This window comes from Elephantulus edwardii, unplaced genomic scaffold (genome assembly GCF_000299155.1).
Source record: "Elephantulus edwardii isolate Elephantulus edwardi_28Jun2011 unplaced genomic scaffold, EleEdw1.0 scaffold00089, whole genome shotgun sequence".
Classification (NCBI taxonomy): domain Eukaryota; kingdom Metazoa; phylum Chordata; class Mammalia; order Macroscelidea; family Macroscelididae; genus Elephantulus; species Elephantulus edwardii.
In genome coordinates this window covers 7,968,536-7,978,019 of record NW_006399839.1, presented here as the reverse complement: position 1 = coordinate 7,978,019, position 9,484 = coordinate 7,968,536, and the positions used below count along the sequence as shown (strand labels likewise).

The following is a 9,484-nucleotide window of genomic DNA, read 5'->3' as shown; positions in this document are numbered from 1 at the left end:
GGAGGGACAGCGCAAGAGAGGAAGACCCTCTATGAGATGGACTGATTCAGTGACTGGGGTAATCGGGATGGGAGTGTCAGAGACAGTGCGATTGGCACAGGACAGCGGAGTTTAGGGCTGTTGTACATAGGGTCGCTATGAGTCACAAGCAACTCAGCGGCACATAACAACAACATACGATTGGATATTATTGTCATGACAGGAGTCCAGAATGAAGGCTGCACAGTGAAGTGGACTTGGAGGGAGGGATTGCATAACAATGAAAGTTTCACTTTTCAAGGAGAAGAATGAATTGGGAAGGAGGGGGTGGACAGAGAGAAAAGTGCAACAATGAATGACTGGAAACCTAAGTCTCTAAAAACTTTTATTAAAATTAATAATAAAAAAGGGAAAAAAGATTAAAGACATCATTATGTTTGAGACAAATTGGCCTGTTGCCAGTCTTCACCCATTCGGCCATCTTTATCAAAAGTGTTCTATGCTGGTTGGAAGCCTGGGAAGAAGGCTTGCAGAAGAAAGGCCTGGCAAACCACTATTGTAAAAATTACAGCCGAGAGAACGCGATGGAGCAGTTCTACTTTAATTCAGGAGGTCTCCTTGAATCAGCATCGACTCCACAGTAGCTGGTAAGAGGCACATTTTGTGGAGTTTATACAGACATGGGGGTGGGGGGAGTCACTGCACACATACAATGAACTGCAGCCTGAAATCATAGGTGCATTTAATGTGTGTCAGACTGATGAAGCTCAAAAAAGGGAGAAGATTGAACCTCACACACTTCAGCTGCAGGAGAATTAGAGGGAGGTCCCTTACCAAGATTTGATCTTACAAGCTGTGTATGTATGTGTGTAAGATCAACTCCTGTAGAAATTAGTTACACGCCACGGCCATGGATTCCTTCAGCCCGCCCAGTATGCTTTCTTTAAAAAAAAATTAATAAATAAATAATAAGGGGAGCTCTGGTGGCCTAGTGTCAAGAAGCTGTACTGCAATCCCAGAGATATGCAGTTCAAATCCACCAGATGCTCTGCGGGAAAAAGGAGGGGCAATCTCCTCCTGTACCTGTCGGATCTGATTTGACGGTACAGACACACACAAAATAATAAAATAAATAGTAATAATAATAATAAAGATCACCCACCCGATTTTTTTTTAATAACGCTTCACGAATTTGCGTGTCATCCTTGCGCAGGGGCCATGCTACTCTTCTCTGTATCATTCCAATTTTAGTATATGTGCTGCCGAAGCGAGCACACCCACCCGATTTTACTGAAGTTCAGCGATGAGTTCCTGGGGGACTTGCCCATGGTGACAGAGCTGAGAGATAGTGGGGCCCCGTGAGTTCTTGTGACATGGGAGATCCACCTTTCTTTTCTGCACGACCAAACTCAGTGGCTTTCAAATACCACTGGCCCTCCACGGAGAAAGTCTGTAGGTTTCAAGATAGAGGTTGGATTGAAATTTAAATTCTTCAGAATTCACCGTTTGGGGGAGCTCTGATGGCCTAGTGGCAAGAAGCTATGCTGCAATCCTGAAGGCATGTGGTTCAAATCCACCAACTGCTCTTAGGAAGAAGGACGGGCAGTCTCCTCCTGCACGACTGCTTCTGAAAACCTGCTGGAGGGTCAGAAATGGGTCGGTTCTGACTCAACAGTACAACAACAACAATAACAATAGCCTATTAGAGACAGATCTCCAGGCATAAGCTTATCTTCTCTCAGAATTCACCTTTACTCCCTAACAAGTCTTTGACACGCCAATGTATGTTATATAAGCAGAGAGAGTGGTATGTTTCCGTCTAGAACACTTGAGGGCAGGACTTCTCTCTGGTTCCAAATGACTGGCATCTACTAAGTGTTCCTTAGCAAATTTCAGTTAACCAGAGTGTTGAGAGAGTTCTGTTTAATTGAATGTTGCATAAGTAACAGCCCCGACATGGCACCTATCCCAGAATTTAGACACTGGAAGGAGTAAGGCAGTGTTCCTCCTGCCATCCTCGCCCCACAGCATCCACCCGGAGAGATGCCCAGCCCGGGCCAGTTGTCAGCGCTTCTGCACCTGCTGTCAAGTTTTGCAAGGCGGCATAGACATGCAAAACTACAACTCCCAGGATCCTCTTGGCGCAGGGAGGCGGGACTTCCTGCCTCAGCCCTGCCTTAAAGCTGAGCCCATGCGCATTTCTGTGCGCTTCTTCCCAGGTGAGAGGCTGTCAGTCCGGATGCACCTGAGATTATAACCTAAACACAGAGGTGTCAGGTTATACGTTTGTTTCCAGAGCCAACACCTGTCCCCCCACACCCTAGCCCTGGCCTTTTCTCTTCCTGAGACGCAATGATTAAGCACTTGGCAGTTAACCAAAAAGTTTGCCTGCTCGCTGGCAAGGACTTCCACAAAGATTCCACCCAGTGGAAGATAAGCTTCAACATCGTGACTACAGTGAATTCACACTTACAACCGCCTTCTATAGGGTTTTCAAGGCTGCAAATCTTTGTAGGAGGAGGCTGCACATCTTTTCATTTTTTTTCCCGTAGAGCAACTGATGGATTCGAAATAATAACCTTTTGGTTAGCAGGCCAATTTCTAACACACTACATCACTATGGTTCATTCCATAAAGATCATTGTCCCACAGGGTCACAATGTGCCACAGGGTCCCACAGCTCCTGCTCTATCTCACAAGGGCACTTTGAGTCAAAATTGGGTCCACAGCAATAAGTTTGGTCTGGCGATTTGGATACTGTGGACTCAAGTGTCCTTATGGACGTGGCTGGAAACTCTTCTCTGGCCATCTTCTGTCCCCTCTTCCAGGAAGTCTATCCGGATTGGGCTTCCTCCTCCCGGACTCCCGCAGCTCTCTCTGGTAGAAATATTTGCGTTGTTCTGCATGGTAGCCACTGCTCAGTACTCGCCCTGGATGGAAAGCAGTTGAATCTTTGGAATGTGATGAGCAGATTTTTTACATTTCATTTCCTTTTTATCCACTGAAATGGCCACATATAGTTATGGCTGCCCTATTGGACTGTGCGGCTGTAGATCCCACACTTCCTGGGAGAGATCATTTCTACTGGTTGCCTGTTTCTCCTGTAACTTACTTGTTTCTGAGGGTGAGAGCCTGTGGGTCTGTTTTTTAAAATGTTCCTGGTTGGTCCCAGACTTGCCCCCACACAGGGCTCTGTGCCTGGAACACTGCCCACCATCTAGTTAAGAACACCACAGCCTTCAGATGTTGGCTGCAACATCAGTTCTCCAAGAATTCACCACTGGCTGAGTCAGAAGCCAGAGCCTTGGACTCCTCTGCCGCCCACATTGGAGCTTGCCTGCCCATTTCCCACCGTCTGACCTTCCACCTTGACCTCCTTAGGGGCAGAGGCTAGTGTCTTCCTGGAAACAAAGTCAGCACCCAATAAATATTCATGGAGGTCAATGCTGAAGAAGTGTTTTCACATGGTATGTATGATTCAGTGCCTTGTTTGCAGAAATAATACCACTGAGAGCTACCCCTTGTGAAGACACACCTTCACCTGTCCAATCTCAGCCACTGTAACAACCAGATGAGAGGGGATGCTCTTGCATCCGCCATCCCGTCCCACTTTTACAGAGGTCTGAAGCTCAGAGAACTTAAGGACCTCATCGCTGTTGAATCAACGCACTTGTAGCTGGTTCTCGGTTGAGAGTCCCCAGGCTGTAAACCACACGGGAAGAGATGTGATCTTCCTCCCTCAGAGCTGCTGCTGATTTGAACCACCAGCAAAGTGTGGCCTTTGGGTTAACAGTGCTAAGACCCTATGGGCCGTACCACCAGAGAGGTTCAGTAAATCACCTCATGTCACACAGCTAGGTTCTCAGCCCGGGTTCCCTGGGAAAACAGCCAGAGATCTACCATATGCTCTTTCTTAGGATTGTCGTTCCTAAGGCAGGAAGCGTGGAGGAAAGGGGAAGAGGGAGAGAAAATCACAACCAAACAAGAAAGATGTGGACACAACTTCTAAAAAAAAAAATATGTCCCTGGAAGTTACCCCACTTCACCTGGGCATTCAGCCAGGTGCCCCTCCCTTCTGGTTGCGAGAACTTCCAGGTCCACACTGAGAGCTTCATAGGACTCAGGAGATAGACGTTCTAGAACCTTCCACCACCACCTCCAGCATCACCACCAAAGCTCAGCCAGGTTGACATGGGCAAAAGTGGGGTGTTGGGAGCCTGGACCATGACACAGGGCACACACCTGCAGGGTCAAATGGCCATGACAATTGGCCTTCGTCACCTGTAGGAAGAAGTGAGTACAGGCTGGATCAGGTCCAGCTGTCACCCTGTAGGTGGCTCTGGAGAACACAAGGAATGTATATCTAAGGAGGTGCGTCACTCAAGCCTGGAACAGCGAGTACACAGCAGAACAGAGCCGGTCTGGACTCTATCCAGAACCTTTAGCAAGTCTTGATTGGAAAGAGGGGGGGGGGAAATGAATGCATGAACAAGTTCAGGCTGTCACATGTTCAGACACCTTCATTTCACGCAGATGGAGAAACCAAGGTCACATTGAGTTAGGTCCTGGGGACCTGAGCTCTGATTACAGGATTTCAGCTTCACGCATGGACTCCCCACACTCCCTGAGAAATGAACCACAGACATGGTACTTCCAGATGCATCTACCTCCACAGCATGAACTGACATGTGCCAGTGTTTCCTGTTCACAATCGAGATGCCTCCTGCACTCGTTTCTGTAGTATTTATCCACACTAATAACAAATACATCACTTGATTTCCTGGAAATCAGGCTGCCCTGCTTCCCCTCAGATCACGGACTTCCCATTCCCAACCTCTGAACCCCATCCCTGGGACGCACAGGACTTACCTCTGGTCAATCAGAGATGCCCATTTCCCTGGCCACAGTGACAGAAAGGCATGTAACCAAAGTGTGTTGAAGGAGATGCAATTACAGCCTTCACTGGAACAATATATGGAAAGAGGAGTTTTCTTAGTGTTGCTAAGCTGCAGGATATTAAGCTAGGGCGACCAGAAATCAGTGCTGTTAGAGACTCTGAGAGGAAAACCACCCAGCAGAAAACAGCTGAGACATGGAGAAATATTGAAAGGAGCTCTCAAGTCGATGATGACAGCATGCCAAGTCATCTCATTAAGGCCCTTCCTCCCTCTTGCTCACCATCTACTGTTCCAAGTAAGATGTCTTTTTCCAAGAACCAGGCCCTCTGACAACACACCCAAAGTATGTGTAACAAAGTTCACCATCTGTCTGCCTCTAAGGAACCCCGTTATTACACTTTCCCCAAGACAGATTGGTTTGTTCTTTCGGCACTCCATGGGGTAGCAAATATCCTGCCCAACACCACAATTCAAAGGCTTTGATTCTTCTCAGGTAATCTTTTTTCATTGCTCAACTTTCACACACATATGATGGGAAAAAATACCACTGCTTGGATAAGGCGCACCTCAGTCTTTAAAAGGACATCCTTGCTCTTTGGAACTTTACAGAAGTCTTTGGCAAAAATTGCCCAGTGAAACACATCTTTTGATTTCTTGACTGCTGCCACCATAGGTATTGATTGGGGATACAAGCAACATCAAATCCTTGACAACTTCATAATGTGAGTCATTGAATGTCCAGGGTGAGGATTTTGGGGTGTTTGTTTGTTTGTTTTTCTTATTAATTTTAATAGACATTTACAGAGGTTTTGGATTTCCATTCATTCATTGCCGCACTTTTCTCCCTGCCCACCCCTCCCCACCAGTTCGCTCCCCTCTCCGAAAAGGAAAAAAAACTTCCTTCATTAGTATACAATTCCCCCATCCCTTCCCCTCCAGCCCCCACCCCGAGTACACTTCCCTATGGAACCTTAATTCTGGATTCCTGTGCTAACCATAATACTCAATCATATATCACCTCTAATCTGTTCTTTCCCTCATCTGTTTCAATACAATATACATAATTTATCCAGTTTTTTCTGTCATACCCCACCCCTGATGTCAGACCCATTCTACAACAGTGGCATCATGCAGTATTTGTCCCTTTGTGGCTGAGATATTTCACTCAGCATCATGTCCTCCAAAGTTACCCATTTTTAATAATATTGCATGAGTTCCTTGTTTTTCAATGCGGCATAGTATTGATTTTTGGGGTTTTTTGATGTTGAAGGGTATGATCTTTTTTTTCAGTCTTCGATCTTCTTCAGTAAATACATTAAGTCTTGTTTGTTTTCTGCAAGCGAGGCGATGTCAACTGCATAATGCAGATTGTTGATGAGCCTTCCTCCAATCCTGATGCCACATTGTTCTTCAAACAGTCCAGCTTCTCAAATGACTTGCTCAGCATACAGTTGAAGTAGCCTTCAGGGAGATCCTCAGATCCTAGAAAGATGTATAATTCTGTTCCCTATACTAGGCTTGCCTCCGGAAACCCTGTGAACCTGGAGAAAGAATGAAAGTCAAGCAAGTGTTGAGGACTTTCGTCCATAGGGTTGCTATGAGTCATCTATGACTTGACGGCACTTAACAAGATCGTGAGAGACCAGTTGGCCTAGTGGATAGAATGTGATGTTCCCAAGCCAAAGGTGGGTAACTCTAGTCCGCAGCCCTAAGGCCTGTTTTAAATTGTTGTTGGCCAAACATTCTTCTAGGTCGTATAGCCCTGGTGTGTCCACTTGCTGTACAGAGGTAATTTGTGGTCGCTGTGAAGCTGAACACTGTGACACTGATATGTCAAAGGTGATGATGGTTACCCATGGTGGACAGTGTTTGGTGGAGCTTCCCGATTAAAACAAGCTTGGAAGCAGGAGTGGCGTCCACTTTCGTAAATCGTTTGCTTCCAGAAACCCTATGAACCTGGAGAAAGGATGAAAGTCACACAAGTGTTGAGGACTTTCACTCATAGGGTCACTATGAGTCGCCTATGACTCAACGGCACTTAACAACAACAACATACTAGGCTGCTTCTTGTTGTTTGCTGTGTAGTCAGAACTGGCTCAGAGCTGACCCTTCATCAACTTTTCAGAGGATGGAAATTGCTTGGATGGAGTCACCCATCTTTCTACCAAAGCAGAAAAAGGTAGGTTACTCAGATGACAAAGTTCCCAGCCCTCGATGTTTAATTGTAGCCCAGTTAATCCCCGCTCACACATTTCCTGGTCCAGGAAACATCATCTCCTCGCCCTTTTTCCTCTCTGCCCAGCCCGCCGGGCAACCTGAAGCAGAAGGGTGTTGATTTAAGGAACTGGTAAGGGGAAAATTACCACCATCCTATCTGACACACACGCAATGCACAGACCTGCTGATCACCTGCCTGGGCTTTGTCCTCCAGCCGGAATGCTTCCTTCAAGGGAAGCAGAACCTACTGGAGGTCACAGATTTGCATCCAAAGCCAGACTGTAAACAGACTGAAAGTAGAGAGGAGTGGCTGGATGGGACCTCAGGACCTCGGTGAGTCAGGGAAGGGCTGATTTGAGCTGGTGGGAGAAGGAGAGGTAACGTGGACAGCCTGAGTCTTGTCCAGTGTCCGCATGGGCTCCCAGACGTCCATGACCCATGGAAATTACCTAGGTTATTGTGTGTATTTGTGTGAGACAATATTACTACTTGTAAAGAGTCCTTAATTTTTAGCCATATTCTCAAAGCAACTGATCACCCTTAAAAGACCAAGTCTCACTGATCTAGGTACATGGTCTTCCTTAACCAGATGGAGAAACTGAGGCTCAGAACCATTATGTGGTCTGTCCTTGGTCTCACAACCCACTTGTGGTAGAGGCTAAATTAAAAGCCCCTCATTGTATGGGTGGCTTAGTGGTAAGGAATTGCATTGCTACTGTAAATGTACATGGTTCAAATCCACGAGCCGCTCTGCAGGAAAAGGATGGGCAATCTCCTCCCGTGTGATTTACTGCCTCTGAAAACCCGCCAGAGGGGCAGCGAGGAGTCAGTTCCAACTCACTGGTACACAACAACAACAGCATCACCATAGAGTTAGAACTGACTCCCAGCTGACCCTCCAGTGAGTTCACAGTAGGAGATTCCTCATCTTTCTCCTGAGACGCAGCTGGTAGCTTTGAACCATTTGTCCTTGGGTTGGCAGGTTAACTCCTTGCCCACTAGACCACCAGCGATCCAATGGAATAGAACCAGAAATTTACCTTACCTGCCTGCACAGCTGAGAGGGTTAGAAAGGGATATAAGCACAAGCCCTGTTGCATCCCAACTTGCTCATCTTCTGATTGCATCCTGGATGGCACCTCCTCCAGGAAGTCTTCCAGGTACCACAAGCTGGGTCTGTTACACTCTCCTGTGAGTGACCTCCCCAGAATGACCTCTGTTCAATGCTGTGTCTCCGACACACAGGGCATTTCCTAGATATTTCTCATCAATGCAAATGTTCAATGATCAAGGAGCTCTCTTGGACAGTCTGTAGGGAGTTTGCACTGCTAACTCAAATGTTGATTGGAATTCATCCCTGACTACACAGACGAAAGACAGGCAGTCTCCTGCCAGAGCGTCGGCCATGAGTCGGTTCCAATCTACAGCAATGAGCGAGTTGAAACCTTCAGCTCCATCTGCACCCAGGGAGCTCTGGTGGTAGCTTAGTGGTAAGGAGTTGCACTGCCAACCCAAAGGTACACAGTTTGACTCCAGCAGCTGCTCTGAGGGAGACAGATGAGCAATCAACTCCCCTGAGATTTACTGCTCTGAAAACCCACCAGAGGGTCAGCTTGGAGGCTCTTACAACTTGACGCTGCTTAACAACAGCAAACCCGCATCCAGCAGCCAGAGTGACTTAAAAACCGGAGACAGGTCATGTCACTTGCCTAAGTGCCCCTTGCTCAAGACCAACGCAGACTCCCATTCTCACTCAGAAATGAAAGGCCAGACATGCTGGGGTTGCCTGGAAGGCCCATCACCGTCCTCCTCACCCCTCCTGGGTTAACCACTGGTGGATTCAAACCCCAGAGGCTCAAAGCCCTCGGGCTAGCAGTGTAGCCCGCTATAGATTACGGATTATGCCACCAGAGCGCTCAGTGATGCTTAGTGGGAAGGGGAATGTGACAGCAGGTGTACTGACAGTTACAGCATCACTCATGGCACTAATTGGTACCTGTGAAAATGGAATTGACAAATGTTGCATTATTTGAGTCTGTGTGTGTGTGTTTTTGCTGTTGTATTGTTTTTTTTTGTTGTTGTTGTTGTTTTTTTTAAATTTTGTGTACGTGTACCGTCAAATCAGATCTGACTGGTACAGGAGGATATTGCGCCTCCTTCTCCGGCAGAGCGTCTGGTGGATTCGAACCGTGTTCCTCTGGGATTGCAGTGCAGCTTCTTGCCACTAGGCCACCAGAGCTCCCCCTGTATTGTTGTTATTGTGTATTGTTATGTGCCATTAAGTCAGAACAATCTCATAGCTGACCCTCCAGTGGATTTTCTGAGGCAGTAAATCAGATGACAGGAATTTGGCCTCAGATGCGAATGTGGGTTGTCAGTGTAACTCCTTA

At 47.0% G+C, this 9,484-nt stretch overlaps 1 pseudogene; it reads left to right on the top strand.

The window, feature by feature from the left end:
- Positions 1 to 9,484, top strand: part of LOC102868675 — a 58,269-nt pseudogene that overhangs the window by 39,777 nt on the left and 9,008 nt on the right.